This window comes from Meriones unguiculatus, chromosome 18 (assembly GCF_030254825.1).
Source record: "Meriones unguiculatus strain TT.TT164.6M chromosome 18, Bangor_MerUng_6.1, whole genome shotgun sequence".
Lineage (NCBI taxonomy): Eukaryota > Metazoa > Chordata > Mammalia > Rodentia > Muridae > Meriones > Meriones unguiculatus.
In genome coordinates, this window is record NC_083365.1 from 4072636 (window position 1) to 4095545 (window position 22910).

The 22910-nt window shown below is 37.5% G+C and overlaps 1 pseudogene; it reads left to right on the forward strand.

Moving 5' to 3' along the window:
• The first annotated feature begins 4146 nt into the window (after positions 1–4146).
• Positions 4147–7542, forward strand: LOC110543201 (olfactory receptor 5J3-like; annotated as a pseudogene).
• Positions 7543–22910: the final 15368 nt, after the last annotated feature.

Consider the following 22910-nt stretch of genomic DNA (forward strand, 5'->3'; position numbering starts at 1 on the left):
ATGTGGGAGGAAGGAGGAGGGATGGAGGGACTGGGAGAAGATGAGTGAAGGGGATACAACTGAGATACAAAGTGAATAAATTATAAATAATAATAATTATTATTATTAATAAAGTTTTAGAATATGTTACTCTAAAACCTTATTTGATGTCTAAAAAATGAAAATTGCTTAGAAAGAATATGTATAGTTACAGCAGCTTTGGGGAAATATAATGAACTTAAGTTGTATTATTAGCAGAATCCTTTAACAGTCCTCCAAGTGGCTGACATGTCACTGGAACATCCCTTTTTTTTTTCAACTCCTGCTGCTATATTCCATGTCTTTATTATAACAAGAGGCCTGAAGGTAGAGAAAATCACTCTGCCTTTAAAACATTGTGAACGATACTGTTTCAATTCTTCATTTGTGAAAGAAGGATCCATTAAACAGACACCAGAAGACCTGGCAGCTTTCTAATTACTTTTGCACTTGGGAGACAAGAAAGGTGCTAATGAATCAACTGTGGACAACGGAGGGTACAAGCACACAAGGGGCTACAGATTCTGTCCCCAGTAGAGTAGAACCCGCCATCGGCAACCCTGCTCCAAATAATAAAGAGTTGTGAAATTCAGCTCTTTTGCAGCACATGGGTTGTCCATTCAAGCTTTGGTAAATTGTAAGTAAGGAGTGCTATGTTTCCATTGAGAGATTTGGCATTTTCCGTTATTTTCTGAACAGTAATGAAACTATTGCCAATTGTCCAACTTCAGCATCAGATGAACAATTTAGAACACTATGTTCTAATTTGTAGGCTATTTAAATTTCAACCCTCTATATCTCATAAGCAAGAGCACTATTTAAGTGATGATTAAAATTCATAATATACTTATATTATCATTTATTGCATATGGTATGTACAACTATTTTTTATTAATTAATACTATATACAGCACTTTAGAGATATTTGAACACTTATTTAAATTTCAGAACTACCTTATTTAATAATTATAATTATATTTAATACATATGATTTATTTTCAATTTAATAAGATAATAGTACTTTTAAACAATTTAGATCTATATTTCTTTTAAAAAATATTATAGGAATTATTTTATTTTTTCCATTTGTTTTCCATCCTAGTGGATGTTCATAGTTCTCATTTTAAGAGAGGTCACACTTTTTGTTACAGCTGCTCAATTCTTCACTATAATGTACATATTTTAAGGTAGAATTTCTGATTTGTAATTTCATTTCATTTATTTTGTTATTGATATTTATTGTAGGGCTTAAATGCAGAATATCCTTCAATATCAAATTTTATAATCCCATTAATGTGTGATATTTTTCTTCATTTGTTTTTCAATTATTAACTAGTCAGTGTGTATTGTTTTAAAGTATAAGTGCATCTATAAATTAACATAAATTTGAATGCATATGTAACTCTTGTACAGTATATCTTGTTTATTCATGTATAATATATTAATTCTAATTAATAATACATAAAAATGCATTTACACATTACACTTTATAAAAATTACTTGTCAATATGATCATATGTTTTGAGGTTGCATGTTTGTTTACATGAACAGCTCTTTCTCTGTGTATTATTGTAACAAAATTTTGGTGATCATTAGCTCATTTGGTAAGCTTCTTCAAGGGTTCCTTTTTTAACTACAGTGAAAAAAATGTTTAAAGGTTGTAAGCACATTCACTGTTTTCCTGTTCATTCATAAGCATGTATTCTGATTGTTGTCCTGGAATCATAAAATGACTGTGAAAGAATTTCATACTCATTTAAGCACGTTGACTTGGTTTTTTGTTGTTTTTTTTTTTTTAGGTTTTATTTTTTCTTTTTATGTATTTGATTTTTTTTCTCTCATACAATGCATACCAGCCTCAGCTCCCTCTCTCTCACATCCTCCCAGTTCCCCATCTCACCTTCTCTCTCCCCTAGATCTTGCCTCCAACTCAGCTGGAGACTCTATTCTCAAGCACAGTCCACACAGATCAGGACACGGGGTAAGATGATCAAGCCTCACTTAGAAAGACAAATTGGAAATGCATTGGATGTAGGAGAAAACAAGTAACAGGACAGGAGCCTACTGCAGAGGGCTTCTGAAAGACTCTACCTAGCAGCGTATCAAAGCAGATACTGAGACTCATGACCAAAACTTCGGCACAATGCAGGGAATCATATGAAGAAGGAGGAGTTAGTATGACGTGGAAACGATAGGTGCTCCACAAGGACCAAATATATTTGGGCACAGGGGTCTTTTCTGAGACTGACACTCCACCAAGGACCATGTATGGATATAACCTAGAACCTCTGCTCGGATGTAGCCGGTGGTAGCTCAGTAACCAATTGGTTTCCCATAGTAAGGGGAACAGGGACTATTTCTGACAGGAACTCAATGGCAGGCTCTTTGACCTCCCCACCCCGCAAGGGAGGAGCAGTCCTGCTAGGCCACAGAGGAGGACTTTGCATCCAGTCCTGAAGATACCTGATAAAACAGGGTCAGATGAAAGGGGAGGAGGTCCTCCCCTATCAGTGGACTTGGAAAGGGGCACGGTGGAGATGAGGGAGGGAGGGAGGGACTGGGAGGGAATGAGGGAGGAGGCTATGGCTGGGATACAAAGTAAATAACCTGTGATTAATATAAAAAATAAAAATTATAAAAATAAATAAATTAATATTTTTTATTATTACCATTTATTACAATTATCAATTTGTATCTCAGCTGTGGCCCCCTCCCTTGTCTCCTCCCAAACCAACATTTTTATTTGTTCTTTTTTTTTAAAGGATGATTAAGTATCAAAAGTGTCATTATATGACAATTCTTGCCTTCATATTTTAGTTCGATTTTCTTTTTGCATTCTGTTAGTGTTGTTTTCAATATTAACAATGACAAAATAATTCAGGACATCCATATATTTATCAGGAGGAAATAAATTGTGTGAAAAATTAAAACCTGCAATTGTCTACATTTTTTATCAAAAGGATAAGGTACAACTTCACCTAATTTATTTTGAAGTGATCCACCTTCAATTTGATAATAATTAAGGTAAATATTGGAGAAATAAATTATTCACATACTTTCCTCACATTTCTTAGTACTATGAACAAGCAATTTATTTTTCTTCCTTTTTTCTACCTTCCTTACTTCCTCCCTTTCTCTTTGTTTCTTTCTTTCTTTTTTTGTTTCTTTCTTTCTTTTTCTTTTTCTTTAGTTTCCTAAGGATATTAATTATTTATTTGATTTTTCTCTCTCATACAATACATACCCACCTCAGCTCCTTCTCTCTCACATCCTCCCAGTTCCCATCTCACCTTCTCTCTCCCCTAGATCTTGCCTCCAACTCAGATGGAGACCCTATTCTCAAGCACAGTCCACACAGACCAGAAGATAAAATAGAAAATATGAACCAAGGAACCAAACATTCTCTCCATCTTTGCTATGTCTTTATCCCAGCACATCTTGTAGGCAAGATAAAGTTTTTTTGGGTGGGTTGGTGTTCCACTTTCCTCCATTAGGAGTCCTGTCTAGTTAGAGGGTGGCCTCTTTAGTCTCCATGACCTCCACTACTAGGGGTCCCAGCTAGAGTCATCCCCATATCTTGGCTCAGGGGATCTCTATAGGATGCCATTAATCAGAGGATGCAGAGATCCATGGAAAAAGTGAGGTCATATTTGAGGTGAGGTATTTGGAAAAGGGAGGTGACATGATATTGAAAGCAGTCTTCTATGTTAATAAATGTGAAATACTTTGGAATGTTTATGTAGTCACATGACTGTAGCAAGCTTATATTCCACATGAGCAAGTGGCTCACAGGTGTGAGAGAATAATATAGGGATTTAGTACCACACTCTAAATTCAAATTACAATTCTACCAACTGAGAGTTTTGTAACACAAGAGTTTTCCTTTACTATTCTGAGGTAATTGATAACAGAGAATAAACTAATATGATTTGCAATCCTTTGTGTCCCAATGTATACATTTTGTAAAAGACAAGTTGTCTACTGCTGATATTTCTCTCTTTTATTTGTCTACTACAGGGTAACTCTCTGTCACCATGATGAATATCAGATCCTGGATAAAATGCTTCCTATAATTTATTTATGTGTCATGATTATTTTTGAAACTAAGGACCTGTAGAGTACTGAACCATGGCAACATGGAATCACACAGGTGTGAAAAAATTCAGACTGGCAGGCTTAACTGGAAACCCTAATTGGCAGGCACCTCTCTTCTTGATTTTCAGCCTACTTTATTTGACCATCCTTGTGGGTAATTGGGGGATAATTATCTTGATTTGGTTGAACACCCAACTTCATACACCAATGTAATTCTTCCTTAGTAACCTCACTTTCTGTGATATCTGCTACTCTACTGTCATTGCTCCTAAGATCCTCATCAACTATTTAGCAGAACACAAGGCTAGCATATACTTTGCCTGTATTCTACAGTGTTTCTTTTTTGTTATTTATGGAAACACAGAAGTCATTCTCCTGTCTATGATGGCTTATGATTGCTATGTGGCTATTGCAAACCCCTTAATGTACACAGTTATTATGACCCACAGCCTTTGCACTCAGGTGGTTCTTGCATGTTACATGGGTGGCCTCATTAATTCCATGACTGACACAATAGGTCTACTCAGACTGGACTTCTGTGGTCCAAACATTGTGAATCATTTCTTCTGTGACATTCCTCCTCCTCTGAAGCTTTCATGCTCGGATGCGCACATCAATGAGATGCTGCTTTTGGTCTTGTCTGGAGTGATTGCTATTTGCACTATCTTTTTTATTTTTTTTATTTTATTTTTCTTTATTAATTACACTTTACTCACTTTGTATCCCCCCCCGTGGTTCCCTCCCTCCTCCCTTCCTCCACCTTCTGCCTGCATGCCCCTCCCCAAGTCCACTGATAGGGGAGAACTTCTTTTTCTTTCTTCTGATCCTAGCCAATTAGGTCTCATCAGGAGTGGCTGCCTTGTCCTCTTCTGTGGCCTGGTAATGCTGCTTCCCCCTCAGGGGGAGGAAATTAAAGAGCAGGCCAATCAGTTCATGTCAGAGACAGACCCTGTTCCTATTACAATGGAACCCACTTGGATACTGAATTGCCATGGGCTACATCTGTGCAGGGGTCTTAGGTTATCTCCATGCATAGTCCTTGGTTGGAATAGCAGTCTCAGGAAAGAGCCCTGTGCTCAGATTTTTTGGTTCTGTTGCTCTCCTTATGGAGTTCCTGTCCTCTCCAGACCTTACTATTTCCCACTTCTTTCCTAAGATTCCCTGCACTCTGCCCAAAGGTTGCCCATAAGTCTCAGTATCTACATTGATAGTCTGCAGGGCAGAGATTTTCAGAGGTCCTCTGTGTCAGGCTCCTGACTTTCTCCCTCTTTTCTCCTTCTTCTGATGTCCAGCCTCTTTGCCTTTCTGGATAGGAATTGAGCATTTTAGCAAGAGTCCTCCCTCTTAATTAGTTTCTTTAGGTGTATAGATTTTAGTAGGTTTATCCTATATTATATGTTTGTATGAGTGCGTATATACCATGTGCATCCCTCTGCTGCTGGGATAGCTCACTCAGGATGATCTTTTCCAGATCCCACCATTTACCTGCAAATTTCATTATTTCCTTGTTTATTATTGTTGAGTAATATTCTATTGTGTAGATATACCACAATTTGTGCATCCATTCCTCCACTGAGGGGCATCTGGGCTGTTTCCAGCTTCTGGCTATTATAAATAAGGCTGCTACAAGCATGGTTGAGCAAATGTCCTTATTGTGTACTTGAGAATCTTTTGGATATATGCCTAGGAGTGGGATAGCTGAGTGACCCCAAAAACTCTACCAGGGAAATCCTACAGCTGATTAACACCTTCAGCAAAGTGGCTGGATACAAAATTAACTAAAAAAAACAATCAGTAGCCTTCTTGTATACAAAGGACAAAAGGACCGAGAAAGAAATTAGGGAAACAACACCCTTCACAATAGCCACAAAGGACATAAAGTACCTTGGTGTGAACCTAACCAAGCAAGTCAAAGACTTGTATGAAAAAAAAAATTTCCAGTCTCTGAAGAAAGAACTGGAAGAAGATATGAGAAGATGGAAATGTCTGCCATGCTCATGGCTTGGCAAGATTAACATAGTAAAAATGGCCATCTTACCAAAAGCAATCTACAGATTCAATGCAACTCCCATCAAATTATCAACACAATTCTTTACAGACCTTGAAAGAAAAATTCTCACCTTCATATGGAACAACAAGAAACCCAGAATTGCTAAAACAATTTTCTACAGTAAGAGATCTTCAGGAGGTATCTCCATCCCTGATCTCAAGCTGCACTATAGAGCAACAGCACTAAAAACTGCATGGTACTGGCATAGAAACAGACTGGTAGATCAATGGAATTGAATAGAAGACCCTGACATAAATCCACACACTTATGGATACCTGATTTTTGACAAAGATGCCAAATCCATTCAAAGAAAAAAGACAGCATCTTCAACAAATGGTGCTGGTCTAACTGGAAGTTTACCTGTAGAAAAATGCAAATAGATCCATACTTCTCACCCTGCACAAAACTAAAGTCCAAGTGGATCAAAGACCTCAACATAAAACTAGACACACTAAACCGCTTAGAAGAAAAAGTGGGGAATACCATTGAACTCATTGGCACAGGAGACAACTTCCTGAACAGAACACCAAAAGCACAGGCTCTAAGATCAACAATCAATAAATGGGACCTCATGAAACTGAAAAGCTTCTGTAAAGCAAAGGATACTGTCCTCAGAACAAAACGACAGTCTACAGATTGGGAAAGGATCCTCACCAACCCTATATCTGATAGAGGGCTAATATCCAGTATATATAAAGAACTGAAGAAGTTAAACAAATCAAAGTTAAAAAATCAAGTAATCCAATTAAAAAAATGGGGTACAGAGCTAAACAGAGAATTCTCTGCAGAGGAATATCGAATGGCAGAGAAACACTTAAAGAAATGCTCAACCTCATTAGCTATCAGGGAAATGCAAATCAAAAAAAACCCTAAGATTTTACCTTACACCCATCAGAATGGCTAAGATCCAAAACTCAAGAGACAACACATGCTGGAGAGGTTGTGGAGAAAGGGGAACCCTCCTCCATTGCTGGAGGGAATGTAAACTTGTACAAACCACTCTGGAAAGCATCTGGTGCTTTCTCAGATAACTAGGAATAGCACTTCCTCAGGATCCACCTATTTGCACTTTCATCATCATGAGGGGGTCCTATATCCACATTATTATTTCCATCTTAAGAATCCGTTCAGCTGAAGGAAGGCGCAAAGCCTTCTCCACTTGTGCCTCTCACCTGACAGCTGTGACATTATCTTATGGATCTTTGACTTTTAGTTTTATGCAGCTGAGCTCTCAGTACTAGATGGAACAGGAAAAGCTCTCTGCTGTGTTTTACACCTTGGTCATCCCCATGCTGAACCCTCTTATTTACAGCCTGAGGAACAAGGATGTGAAGGAAGCGGCCAAGAGGTCAATTTGTGGCGAGAGCAGTGCCTCTTGACTCTGTTCTTTCTCTGGCTTTGAAAACTTGATGTGAAACTTCAAAGTGACATTATTCAAAATTATTAATCTTTTTTAGGAGTCACACAGAACTTTAGACCAAAAAATTTAGTAGGTATTATTATTAAATACTATATTATTTCAGAGAAAACTTAAAATATCCTTAATTATGACTTTCAGGGATTCCTTTACTCGGATCTATAAATTCTCTACAAAAGTAGAAATGATCATCTTCCATTTTGTATATTATTTTAATAGTATGATAACTGGCTGCATAAAAATGAAGCTCATTCCTCAAAATATTAAATAAACTAACTTTTATGAAATACCTGCATTATGTCAAATGCTGTGATATACAAATTTAACTGACTGGTAGAACAAAAATTTTTAGGTCAAGAAAGGGAAGAGAGCCTTTTCAGTGTAACAAAATATAGCACTTTGGTTGCTGTGGGTTGCTTTTAAGCAAAGATGGATTCCATGCCTGACAATGCTTAGCTAAACAAGATCCTTGCATATAGTCCAGAGATCAATGATAAAACCAAATACTGCTGTTATACTAAAATAAGGTAGCAATAAAAATACTTCTGATGACATCCTACACACTGACAAGTGAGGGTCTTCCTCAGCCATCATCAGAGATGCTTCCTCCTGAAGACGTTTCAAAGAATATATAGAGACCCAAATTCAGAAAATATGCAGAGAGTGAGAGACCTTGGAATACTTAGCGTTATCTGGGATGTTTTCATCAAATCCATCTTCTCAGGACTCAGAGAAACCTGTGGAAGAACAGTCAGAAATACTGCACCAGCCAGAGGTAATAAAGGAGACTAAGAAACCTAAGCCTTCTAAACATGATCAAAGTCCATATAAGCACACAGAGGATAAGGAAGGACTTTCACTGTATCCAAGGTGTGCATGTATATATGTATGTGTGTATGTATGTATATATGTATGCATGTATACATATATGTATGTACCAAGGTATGCATGTATATATGTATGTATATATGTATGTATATATGTATGCATGTATATATATATATGTATGTATATATGTATGAATACATACATATGGTATGTGTGTATATACGCTATTCACACATACTATAAATTTATGTTTAGCATTTTATGATATTCCTGAATGTGCAAATGAGAAATTTTCTAGTTATTGTGACTTCTCTTGAACTCCTTTCCTTCTCTTTGATTGCTTTGTTAAATTAAAATGTGTTAGATCTTTCGTTATTACATTATATTGTATTATATTAATCACTATCCATTAGAAGCCTGTTTTTAATGACAGACAAAACAGTGGATCTGGATGTGAGTGGAAATGGGAAGGATCTGTGGGAAATAAAGGGAGTGAAAACATTAATAAGACAATATTATGTTTGAAAATGTATTTTCACAAGGAAATCATGAAATTTGCAGGTAAATGGTGGGATCTGGAAAAGATCATCCTGAGTGAGCTATCCCAGAAGCAGAGGGATGCACACGTTATATACTCACTCATATAGACATATAATATAGGATAAAACTACTAAAATCTGTACACCTAAAGAAACTAATTAAGAGGGAGGACTCTTGCTAAAATTCTCAATTCCTATCCAGAAAGGCAAAGAGGCTGGACATAAGAAGGAGAAAAGAAGGAACAAGTCAGGAGCCTGACACAGAGGACCTCTGAAAATCTCTGCCCTGCAGACTATCAATGTAGATACTGAGACTTATGGGCAACCTTTGGGCAGAGTGCAGGGAATCTTAGGAAAGAAGTGGGAAATAGTAAGATCTGGAGAGGACAGGAACTCCACAAGGAGAACAACAGAACCAAAAAAATCTGAGCACAGGGCTCTTTCCTGAGACTGCTATTCCAACCAAGGACTACCCCTGGAGATAACCTAAGACCCCTGCACAGATGTAGCCCATGGCAATTCAGTATCCAAGTGGGTTCCATTGTGATAGGAACAGGGACTGTCTCTGACATGAACTGATTGGCCTGCTCTTTAATTTCCTCCCCCTGAGGGGGAAGCAGCATTACCAGGCCACAGAAGAGGTCAAGGCAGCCACTCCTGATGAGACCTAATTGACTAGGATCAGAAGGAAGGAAAAGAAGTTCTCCCCTATCAGTGGACTTGGGGAGGGGCATGCAGGCAGAGGGTGGAGGAAGGGAGGGGTTGGGATGGGAGAAGGAGGGAACCACGGGGGGATACAAAGTGAGTAAAGTGTAATTAATAAAGAAAAATTTAAAAAAAGGAAGAAAAAGGTTAAAAAAAAGAAAATGTATTTTCAATAAAACATAATTTAGAATATGTGTTCTTTTTCTATGGACATGGAGTTAATGATATTTCTGTTTGTACGCCATAGCTTTCCTTGGTTTTATGGAAATAAAATGAAATATTCCTTAATTATTCCATGACACAGTTAAAACTTATGCATCAGTGACAGGTGCCTTTTCATGCTATCATGGCTCTGCTTTTAAATCAGGAAGACAAGGACAATAAGAAATAAATTAACATGTCATAGTAATTTTATGTGTTGCAATCAAGTATAGTAAATAAAGGCATTCATGTTATGAATCATGCAGTAGAATTCATGGGAAAAGAGTAAGTTCATTTTAAGTCAGTTTAGGGAAGTTAAAATGCATATCCCTTTAGACAAATATGTGGAAATTATTTAAAATAAGTCAGAATGCCAAGTTTATTTTTATCCTCAAATTGTACTTAAATTGTACTCAAGAGAAGAAACTGAACCATGTCAGCCAAGAGACTTAAACTATTTCTTATAATACACAGTTAATAGTTATTTTATGTTATTTTGGATTCGCAATGGAAATGTAAAAGAAAGTTAAGGTTTCAAAGGAAGCATTGTACTCACAGACAGACATGTGTTTGTTAGGTGGAGAAAACTCTTCATACTCTCAACATTGGGTTGGGCCATTGTAGCAGAGACAGTTTGCTAAGATTCATTTGCATATCTTAAGTGCTGCTCCATTTTAGGGGTTAAACCTGAAGATACTCAAAGTTGGATCCTGAGTCCAAGTAAAGAGATGTTTTGAATAATTTTCACAACACTTCATATTTCACCTCAAACATCATTTAACACTATTTCCTTTGGACAAACCTCTCAAACTGAATAAAGATTATTATAGATGTCTTTGATCCTAGGTATTAGGTTTTTAAATCAGTTAAACACATTCATATACACACAGACAGAGACAGAAAGAATACAGAAAGCCTTGTATATCAATCTCAAATCCCTGCGTTCAGTAGCCAGAAAACCTACATGATCTCCTACACATGTACAGTCCTTACTGGTTCTGAAGTCTTAAATAGAATGTTAACTTACAGTTATGCATTCAGACAGTAGTGTGTATGCATGTGTGCTTGTGTGTGTGCATGTATGTGCATGTATGTGTAGGGTCTTAGGCATGTGGATAATATACTCTTGTATTTAAGTAGATTCCCATGACCTACTGTTTTGGAAGGGGACTTTTTTAAAATTTGTATTATTATTATTATTACATTTTATTAGGATTCAATACAACAACAAGACAATCCAAGCCAAAAAAAGCAAAATAAAACCACTTACAAAGGAAGGAAAACAAAAGCTAACAGTCAGACAGACAAAAGCAAAACCAAACTGTGAACAAATAAAAGCACACACCACACACACAAAACAAACAAACGAAAAACTATGCAGTCCATTATATGTTGGTCAACTACTCATGAACATGAGGCAGTCCTGGAGTGGCTGACATGCTCAGTGTCACTCTATTGGAGAAAACTGATTCTCCTTCTCCAGATAGGTATAATTGACAGTTCAGTTATTCAGCTGTTAAATTTCCCTCTATTTTCTAAGTTCATTCATTCATTCACTTTTAAAAATACATAAAAATAATAAAATATAATATAAAACAAAACTATCACTTTCTAGCTGAACAAAACAAACCAGCAAAAAGAGAAGACTCTGAGAGGAGTTACAAGAACCAAAGACTAACTCGTTTGCTCCAGAGGAATAGCTTGAAAACACTGTACTGAAGACCATTATATGTAAGTATAGGATCTGGCACAGACGTCTGGCCCTGCACATGCTGCCTCATTCTCGGTGCGCTCTTATAAGCTTTGTTGATGTTCATTTAGAGGGACTGTTTTCTTTTTGTTCTTTTTTCCTCTTGATCTTACAATCTTTATGTCCCCACATCTGACACTGCTTGGATGACTAAGAACTTGAGACTAGATAGCCTATGGACCTGGACCTAAGGGAGTACCAAATAGTACTGCTCTAAAAGAGGAAAAGCAAGTTGAGTAATAAAATGACCCTTATGTATTTCCTCTACTCATAGATCAGTGCTTTGTTTAGCTAAAATTACTGAAGCCTCCTCCAGCGGCAGATGGAAACAAATATAGGGACCCACAGCCATACATGACACAGAAGGTGATCACTCATCTCAGAGTTCAGGAAATCCCAGGGGGATAATAATTTATAAATTGTGTGTCTTGGTATGTTTTACAGTAGCTACTTTTAACACGATCCAAATGTATCAGGAGTGTTTCAATGGAAACAATTAATTTCCATTATCAGTTCTGTGTCAACATTTCTTGAATATTTGATACACTGACTCAATTATTTACCTGTATCTACTATAAAATGTTTCTTCTCCTTTTCCCAATTATTTGCAGCTATTTTCTGCAAATAAAATACATTTTATTTATACAAAATACAAATAAAAATGCAAAATAAAAAATTTGTACTCTGCAAATACTTCTTTTTAATATTGACTATTTATATTGAACCTCTGCTTGATTTATTAATAGTAGTAGTCTTCTTATATACTAAAGATTTTCTGTGTATAAGGCAGTGCCATTTTTAAGCAGAGGGAATTTTAACTTTCATTTTTCCAAAAGAGAAGCCTTGTTAATCCTATCATGCAATCACTCTGACAACCATTTTTAATTCTCTATTACATAGAAATGACAAGCTTCAGTATCAACAACACATCAGCTCTTATTCTGTTATATCCACCTTTATTGGTTGAAGATGATCAATATTTTTTAACTCAGCATACTGATTTTTTTTAATTCATGTTAGTCACCTGAAAATATATCTGCTACCTTTAAAACTGAATTAAGATAAATGGACGAAGAGATTCTATGAATAAATTTTATATTTCATATCCTACTTCACTTTGAGTCACTGTGATATTCATTATAACTCCAGAAAGAAAATTTTCATTTGGTAAATTTTCATGATTATAACTTTTTTTGGTGCCAAGCGAATAAAATCAAAGGAAACTACAGAGGCATAACATTCGGTTGTAAATTAAATCTGTTAAATTGTGTTTACACAATTGAAACCTACAAACTCCAACGTTCTTTGTGGGGGAGGTGGATGGGTGTGTTGGTGTATGTGTGCGTGAATGAGCACATGTGCAAATTCAGGCCAACGATGGCTGCTGGGTACTGAACTACACCTTGTTTTTCGCTCACTGGGTGTGGAGGTGTAACTTTTAACCACAGAGTGACCCACAATCTCCAAGGATTCTCCTGTCTCTACTTCTTTACGACTATGATTACAGATGCACGTCACCATGCCAATATTTTCTGGGGATGCTGGGGATCAGATTTAATTTTCCACTTTGAGTGGCAAAAATTTTGCTGACAGAACCGTTGCTTTAGTCTTTGAAACCATTATTAGTCTAGAGGCCCCAATGATAACATGTTAAAAAAAAAAGTGATAATGTTCAAATACTTAGATGAATATTCATGTCAGCAATTCCACAACCAGATTATAAACCATCACCATTCTGATCTTTACATGATTACATAACACCAAACTAAAAACTCCAAGTTAGGAAGATGTAAATTTTCTTAGATAAGTATTTGAATTAACAGAGAGAGGGAAATTAACTACTTAGCTAAATGACTAAGTAGACAAATAAATGTACAATTCTATAGAGAAGCAGCTAGGTAATGAAATTTTAAAATAAACAGTAATATAAAGTTTTCCAGTTCTATTTATGTAATTTTGACTTTGAAATTTCCTCTCATTACATAATACTGAATCCTTACCTGAGGCATTCTGTTCTTAGTTAATATTTACTGGTGCTGTTTTGTTTTTAAGTTTATTAACTACATCCCAAGAGTGGACCACCCCTCCTCTCCTCTCCTCTCTTTCCTCCCTCCTTCTCTCCCTTCCTGTCTCCCTTCTCTGCCCATGAAAAGGGATGCTACCCCCAAATCAATCTTCCCCAGCAATCAAATCACATCAGGCCTGAGTATATGCTTATCTACTAAAACCAGGCAAACAGCCCTGCCGGGGAAAGTGATCCAAAAGCAGGCAATAGACATCATGTTAGAAATATCCTCCCTGTCACTCCACTCACAAGGTGACCCACCAGAAGACCAAACACCTACTGGCCACATGTGTGCAGGGAGCCTAGGTCCAGACAATGCATGCTCCTTAGTTGATGTCTCAGATTCCGTAAATCCCAGTGGGTCTGGGTTTGTTGATTCTGTTGGTCTTCTTGTGAGTTTCCTATCCCCTTCAGCTCATTCAGTCTTTCGATTTCAGTATTTCTACAATACTCCCAGCTCTGCTCCATGCCTTGGCTGCAAGTCCACTGCTTGGCGAAGCCTCCCAGAGGATAGTCAAGTTAGGCTCCTCCTTGCAAGCAAAGCAGAGCATCATTAATAGTGTCACTGGCTGGGTCTCTACTGTGGGGTGGGTCTCAGGTTAGGACAATCATTGGTTGGACATTCTCTCAATCGCTGTTCTCTTTTTCCTTGCACTTCTTATTTTTTTAATTTTATTTTTCTTATTAGTTACATTTTGTTAACTCTGTGTCCCAGCTGTATCCTGTTCCCTCATTCCCTCCCCAACCCCACACTCCCTCCCTGGTCTCCTCCCTGACCCTTTCCAAGTCCACTGACAGGGGAGGACCTCCTCCCCTTTCATTTGACCCTGTTTTATCAGGTACCTTCAGGGCTGGCTGCAAAGTCCTCCTCTGTGGCCTAACAGGACTGCTCCTCCCCTGGGGGGGGGGGGGTCAAAGAGCCTGCCCTTGAGATCCTGTTAAAAATAGTCCTTGTTCCCCTTACTTTGGAAAACTACTTGGTTACTGAGCTACCACGGACCACATCTGAGCAGAAGTTCTAGGTTATATCCATAGATGGTCCTTGGTTGAATGCCAGTCTCAGAAAAGACCCTGTGCCCGGATATATTTGGTCCTTGTAGAGCTCCTATCCTTTCCATATCATACTAACTCCCCTTCTTTCATATGATTCCCTGCACTCTGCCAAGGGTTTGGTTATGAGTCTTAGTGTCTGCTTTGACACACTGCTAGGTAGAGTCTTTCAGATGCCTTTTGCGGTAGACTCCTGTCATACGTTCAATGCACATCCCATTTGTCTTTCTAAATGAGGACTGATCATCTTCGCCCGTGTCTGCTTTCTTGATTATCTCCTTTAGGTGTGTAGATTTCATTATGTTTATCATATCTTGTAGGTCTATATAAGCGAGTATATACCATGTTTGTCTTAATCCTTCTGGGATACTTCACTCAGAATGATCTTTTCTAGATCTCACCATTTGCCTGCAAATTTCATGATTTCCTCCTTTTTGATTGCTGAGTAGTATTCCATTGTGTAAAAATACCACAATTTCTGTATCCATTTCTCTGTTGTTGGACATCTGGGTTGCTTCCAAGTTCTGGCTATTACAAATAAAGCTGCTACAAACATGGTTGAACAAATGTCCTTGTTGTGTACTTGAGCAAATTTTGGGTATATACCTAGGAGTGGTATATAGCTGGGTCTTGAGGTAGCACTACTCCTAATTGTCTGAGAAAGCGCCAGATTGACTTCCAAAGTGGTTGTACCAGTTTACATTCCCACCAGGAATGGAGGAAGGTTCCCCTTTCTCCACAACCTCTCCAGCATGTGTTGTCACTTGAGTTTTTGATCTTAGCCATTTGTCTGGTGTAAGACAGAATATTAGAGTCGTTTTGATTTGCATTTTCTGATGGCTAAGGACACTGGGTATTTCTTTAAGTGATTCTGAGCCAGTCGAGATTCCTCTGTTGTAAATTCTTGGTTTAGCTCTTTGCCCCATTTTTAAATTGAAGTATTTGATTTATTGGTGTTTAATTTCTTAAGTTATTTTTATATTTTTGATATTAGCCCTTTGTCTGACATAGGGTTGGTGAAGATATTTCCCAATCATTAGGCTACTCTACTGTTTTGTTCTATTGACAATGTTCTGTGACTTACAGAAGCTTTTCAGTTTCATGAGATCCCATTCATTATTTTTGATCTTAAAGACTTTGCTGTTGGTCTTCTGTTCAGGAAGTTGCCTCATTAGCCAATGAGTTCTAGGCTTTTATAAACTTTGTTGTCTAATAGATTTATATTCTCTGGTTTGATGTCAAGGTCTTTGATCCACTTGGACTTGAGTTTTGTACAGAGTGATAGATATGGGTCTATTTGTATTTCTCTACATTCAGACATCCAATTAGACCAGCACCATTTGTTGAAGATGCTTTCTTTTTGTCCATTGTATGGTTTTGTCTTCTTTGTCAACAATCAAGTGCTTCTTTAGGAGTACAGATTTTAGTATGTTTATCCTATATTATATGACTAATTTCTACTTATAAATATCCATTTATAAATCCACTTCTTATAAATGGCTTCCTTGTCAAAATCACATATCCGTAGCTGTGTAGGTTTATTTCTGGGTCTTCTATTCAATTCCATTGACACAACATTCTGTTTCTATACCAGTACCATGAAATTTTTATTACTATTGCTCTATAGTTGCTTGAGACCTTCAGATGATCTGTCAGTGTATAGGATTGTTATAGCAATTCTGTTTTGTTGTTGTTGTTGTTTTTCCATATGAAATTGAGAATATTTTTTGAGGGTCTGTAAAGAATTTTCTTGGTGTTTTGATGGGAATTGCATTGAATCTGTAGATTACTTTTGGTAGGATGACCATTTTCACTATGTTAATCCTATCAATCCATGAGCACGGGAGATCTTTCCATCTTCTGATTTCTTCTTCAATTTCTTTCTTCAGAGACTTTTTTTTTCCAACAGGTCTTTTTCTTCTTTGGTTACAGTCACACTAAGGTATTTTACACTCTTTGTGGCTAATTGTGAAGGATGTAGTTTTTCTAATTAAAACATCCATTGATTTTGGTGTTTGCTGGTGAAGCCATGATTTGTTTCTCTCCATTTAGTTTGTTGTTGGCTTTAGGTTTGCTGTATATTGTCATTACTATGTTTAGGTATGTACCTTGTATGCCTTATCTCTCCAGGATATTAAACATGAATGGGTGTTGGATTTTGTCAAATGCTTATTCAGCATCTAAGGAGATGATCATGTGTGTGTTTTTTTTTTCTTCCTTCTGTTTGTTTATGTGGTGGATTACATTGATGGATTGAACCCCTGCATGCCTGGGATGAAATTTACTTGGTCACGGTGAATGACATCTTTTATGTGTTCTTGGATTTGGTTTGAGAGTTTTTATTGAGTATTTTTGCATCAATGTTCATAAGAGAGGTAGGTCTGAATTTTTCCTTTTTTGTTGGGTCTTTGTGTGGTTTAGGTATTCAAGGTTACTATGGCCTCATAGTATGAGTTTGGTAATGTTTCTTCTGTTTTTTATTTTGTGGAATAGTTTGAAGAGTTTTGACATCAGCTCTTCTTTGAATTTCAGGTATAATTCTGTGCGGAAACCAGCAGGCCCTGGGCTTTTTTTTTCGCAGGGAGACTTTTGATGACTGCTTCTATTTGCTTGGGATATATAGATCTGTTAAATCTATTTACCTGGCCTTTGTTTAGCTTTGGTAAATGGAATCTATGAAGAAAACTGTCCATTTCATTTAGATTTTCAAATTTGTAGCATTTAGCCTTTGAAGTATGGCCTAAAGATTCTTTGAATTTTCTCAATGTCTGTAGTTAGTCCCCTTTCATTACTGATTTGGATACTTTCTCTCTGTCTTTTAGTTAGTTTGGCTAAGGATTTGTCTATCATGTTGATTTTCTCAAAGACACAGCTCTCGTATTCTGTTGGAGATGCTTACCTTTGTGGTTCCTGATCTTTTCTTTAAGTTCTCCAGCTCCAGTGTTTTCTGCATTTGTGTTTTCTTTATTGATTCTAAATTCTGTTTTCACGTCTTTCCCTGTTTCCTTTATCTGAATGCGGATTCCTGTCATTTCATGATGGCATCTATTTTGTTTGTTTGTTTGTTTGTTTTGTTTTGTTTTGTTTTATTCATTTCCTCTTTATATGCCTCTATTTGTGTGGCTATTTTTTGCCTGTATTTGGGAGTTCTGTTCGTTTTCTCTTTAAGTGCCTCTTATAACTCGATAAGCATATCTTTAAAATCATTTTCCTTTTTTTTTCCAATGAATTAAAACATCCATTGATTTTGGTGTTTGCTGGTGAAGCCATGATGTTCTGAATTTTGTTGGATGTGTTCTTAAGCTTGCCTCTAGCCATCTGATGGTCAGTAGTCTTTGCTGTTTCTTCCTGAAGCCTGTACTGCAGACTGGGTCTGTCTGTCTGTGGAGTCTGGAGTATTCTTCAGGAAGGTAAGAGAGGTCCACCGTATTGAGAGTGGGTATTGGTGTTTCAAATGCAGCTAAGGGCAGGCGCAAGTGTGCACGTGCAGGAGTGTGCCTAGAGGTGTATCTGCCTGGGAGGGTGAAGTGTAAAGGATGAGCTTAAGGGCAGGTGGAGTGCTGGTGCATTTCGTGGATGCAGTGTGATATGCAGATGCCCTGAATAGCTCAGTGACCTACAATCCTGTCTTGGTACTGTGCTCCAAGTGCTCAGATCTGTTTGGGTTGCACCATCTTGGCTCCAGAAATTGTTTGACTGAACCTCTCCCCCGGGAGAGCCACAGAATAGGGTTTAAATGTTGAGAAGGAGGTCCTAGAGATCGCTATGTTGCCCACAGCGGGGGTGTGGATGGGAGGGACCCTATGTCTAATTGCTAGTGCAGAAGGACCCAATCTGGGACTCTGTATGCACTCTCTTGCAGAAGCATTCACTCACAAAATGCCCAGGCGCACTCACTGGCAGGCATGTGTGGAAAGGGCTGAGGAGTCTTGCACATCACTCGCAGGTGTATGCGGTAAGCTCAGAGAGCCCACAGTTTTCTACTTTCATATCTGGGCCCCTGTTTGGCCATTAGAGTAAGGAGGCACCCTGTATGTTGATGCACTCCCCGCCCGTGCTGTGCTGCAGGGGCAAGAGGAGCAAGTAAAGGTGACGCTGTGGATGCAGGGATTAGATCACCACTCTCAGACCCTGGAGATGTGCAGGGAGTGTCAGGATCCAATCTGTCCCAGCTCATGGGTTGTCCCCTCTAGCTCAGGAAGCTTCAAAGCCAATGCTCTGGTTTCAGCTGCCCTTCACTCACCAGTTTTGGAGTTTCAGATCTTCTGCCTTTCAGAAATGGTGTGCCCTGGTTGCAGCCATCTTGGAGCTCCCCACCCCCAATTCTTAACATGGATCCATAGGAGGAGACCTACTGTAGTCTTCCTTTCCTCTATGACTCCATCTCTAACAAATCACAAATATCTTCTCTCCAAAGCTTCCTGCCACTAGTTCATCCTTTATCCTAGCCTCCAATACCCGCAAGCATTCATTGGAAGCACACCAGCTGAAGAGAACAGGGAAAGAGGTAAGCAAACTGAACCTTCACCATTCTTTTTTCCCCTCCAAATCCAATCAGGAAGTCTGGCCTCTAGCTCTGAAGCAGAGCACCACTGCAGCTCTGCCTGCCCCTGGCCATATCTCCTGTGCATGAATCATAGCACTCTGACATCCCCTCACTCGTTGCTGTAGTCCAGGCCCCAATTCCAGCAGGCACACTTAACTAACCATAGGCCATGCCTGCCAGGAAAGCAGGTAGGTGGCCCACAAGACCTTCTATCTTCCCTGTGTTCTCCTAGACCCAATCTCCCATTCTCATCCCTGTCTCCACAGTCGACCCCCGTGACAGTATCCCTGGCCCTCTGCTCCTAGCTCAAGTGGATCCCACGGATTTTCCCCCTTCCATTCTCCTTCCCTTAACTCCTGTCTCTGTCATAGCCCCCAACAGCAGCAGGCACCACCTGCTACCTCAAGCACTTTTGCTCCCAGGGCAACAAGTAGGCTAAGGTGAAATTATGCCTCTCCCACTGCTCCTGAGATAACAAGCCACACACCTCCCAGCTCTGTAGCAGAAACCTGGTGTGGTCTCCATTTCCTACCTAACCCCATCCCCAATGGATCACAACACCATCACCTTCAACATTCCTTCCCCAAACACACCCTAGTACCTCAGTCTCCAACATGAGCAGGCATTCCCTGTGAGCACACTAGCTGAGCATGCCAGGAAGAAGGACAACAACGGCATTACACTTTCTGAAATTCCAGAGAGGAAACAGAAAACTTAACCAACAAGACCAATCCAGAAATCAGCACCTAGACCTATCGTCATCCTCAAACCAGAGGTCAGCATAAAAACACAGTCAGTAATGTCATGGCAATATGCCTGCACCAGAACCCAGCTCTTCTACCACAGCAGGCTCTGACTATTCCAACATAGCTGAGGTCAACGATCCCCTAATCTGCTAGTCTCTGCCTTCCCAGGGTTGGATTTAAATGTGTTCCACCTTTGCTGGCATTTTTTTTTTCTAAACAAATACTCTGTGATTTGAGAACTCAATTCCTCACACTCATAGAAAAACATTTTTTCAACTGAGCCAACTGACCTCTTCTTTAGACATTTTATTTATTTATTCATTCATTCATCTTATGTATATGAGGTTTCTGTCTGCATGATTAACTAAAAGCCAAAAAAGAGCATTGGGTCCCATTATAAATTGTTGTGAGATGCCCTATGGTTGCTGAGTATTGAACTCCAGAACTCTAGAACAGCGGTAATAATCTTCAGTGCAGCCATAACTCCAGCCCCCATTTTAAGACATTTTAAGAGCTAAAATATTTGTAATTTTTGACATATTTCCAAAGATGTAAAGACTGAAATATACATTTGAGAAGTGTATTATTTTTAGTTTTTCTGAAAATTTTCAATATGCAATCGTAATTTTAGTGTGAGCTGCTTCATAATCTTCCTGTAACTTATATATAGATACAGCAATTTTTAATAGTGGACTTAAGTTATTTTATTAAAAGAATATTTTAAGTCTTCTAAGTTTCTTACATGACTGAAACATCCTATATTTTTTACTTTTGCTGCTGCATTCCATGTCTTTATTGATCATTATAGCAATATGCTTGAATTTAGAGGAAATCCCAGGTGCTTCAAAATCATTGTTTGTGAAGACAGTCATCTTACTTCTTCATTTGTGAAAGAAGAACTATCCACTGAACAGACACCAGAAGGCCTGGCAGATCTCTGATTACCTTCACACTTGAAAGAAAAGAAAGGTGCTAATGACTCAACTGTGGACAGCTGGGACTTATACACACAAAGGGCTGCAGACGTTATACCCAGATGAGCAGAAACTACCATCATTCACCTTGTTTCAAATAACAAGTCCTTAAAGATTTGTGAAAGGCAGGTCTATAACAGATGTGTTGTTCATTCTAGCTTGGTAAGTTTTAAGGTAGGAAGTGCTGTTTCCATCGGAAGATTTTTACATTTTCTGTTATTTCCTGAAGACCAATGAAAGTTCATTGCCAACTGTCAAAGTGCAGGATTACAGCAGCAATTCAGAGTATTATGCTCTCATTTATAGTTATTTATCTTTAAACCAACTTTCTACATATCACAGACAAGAGCACTATTTATATAATGCTTACAAATTTATATTAAGATTATATTAACTGTTCTTACATATTATAAGAGCAAGTATGATTCTGTTACTTAATACTACGTTCATTCAGAACCTTAAAGGTATTTCCACACTTAGGCAAATTTAAAAAATAAGCAATTTAAGAATTAAAATTTATACATAATGCATATAAATCCCTATTAATTTAATAAAATAGTAGTGTTTTTAAACAATTTAAAATTATTTTTCTTTAAAGATTACAATAAATATTTTAAAAATTAATTTCTTTTTTTCTTAAATTTGTTTTCCATCCTAAGGAATACCAATAATTCCTATTAGAATTTTAGGAAAACTCAGATGATTTGCAATAGTGCTTCTATTTTTCACTATGAAATGTTGACTATAAGTTAGAATTTAGAATTTGTAGTTTTGTCTCATTTACTTTGTGCTACTGTTGTTGATTGTAGAATTTAAATGTGGATTTATCAGCAATGTCAAATATTATATTTTCATAAATGTTATGTGATATTTTTACCACATTTATCTTTTAATTTTCAATTATCAACTAGTAAATGTGTGTTGCTTTAAGTTATAAGTGCATCTGTAAACATAAATTAACATAATTTCTAATGTATATATGTAAACTTTATGTATAACATAATATGATGTGTATTCATGTCTAAAACATGAATGATATATTAATAATGCATATACATTCATACTCAATACTTTATAAAATATTTTAATTAATGCTTGCCACCATAATCATATCTTTTGTGGTAATATGTCTACTTTCATGAACATCTATCTGTTTATTAAGTCAACCAAATTTTTAGAACCATTAGCTTATTTGATAATCTTTTTCTGAGTTCCTTTTTAACTGTAGTGAAAAAAATATTTCAGGATTGTGCCTACTCTCACTGTTCATTGATGGACAGAAATTATTGTCTTCGAATCATAAAATGTTTGTGAAGGAACTTTCTATTCATTTAAACAGGTTGATTTGTGATGTGATTCCCTATTAACAGACTTCCTACATAGAGACTGCAAAAAATCAAATTTGAATATATTTTTGGGAGTAAAAAGTCTTGAGGAGAGACCACTCACAGTGTTACTGTGGAATCAGCCTTTTGTTCTATCGAGAGGTCAGTTCATGGATTTGAAAGAAATCAAGGAAAGGGATATAAAAAGGGTTGGAGTGAGAAAACAGAAGGGAGGAATGATCAAATTACACTAAAATCTTAAATTAAAAAAAAAGTTACTGTTTTCAAATGTAGCTTTTTCCATTCCCTAGGATAGAGTGAAATCAAATTTACTCTTCTTCCGAAGGGACAAAGGTGTGTTCCCAGGTTTAAGTGGGTGGGTTTATGCTTATGAATTGATAATTTCCATGTTGATGTAGCAGTATCCATCAATATGGAACAGCGTGCCAGGGTTACTATACTATCACCGGTAGATGTGAGGTGCCAAATTATTTTCTTGAAGTCCAATGTGCCTCACAGACATTACTAAACATATAAAATGTTTTTTGAACATGAAAACTAATTGAAAAATATGCTTAATGAGATTCATACATGTACCTCA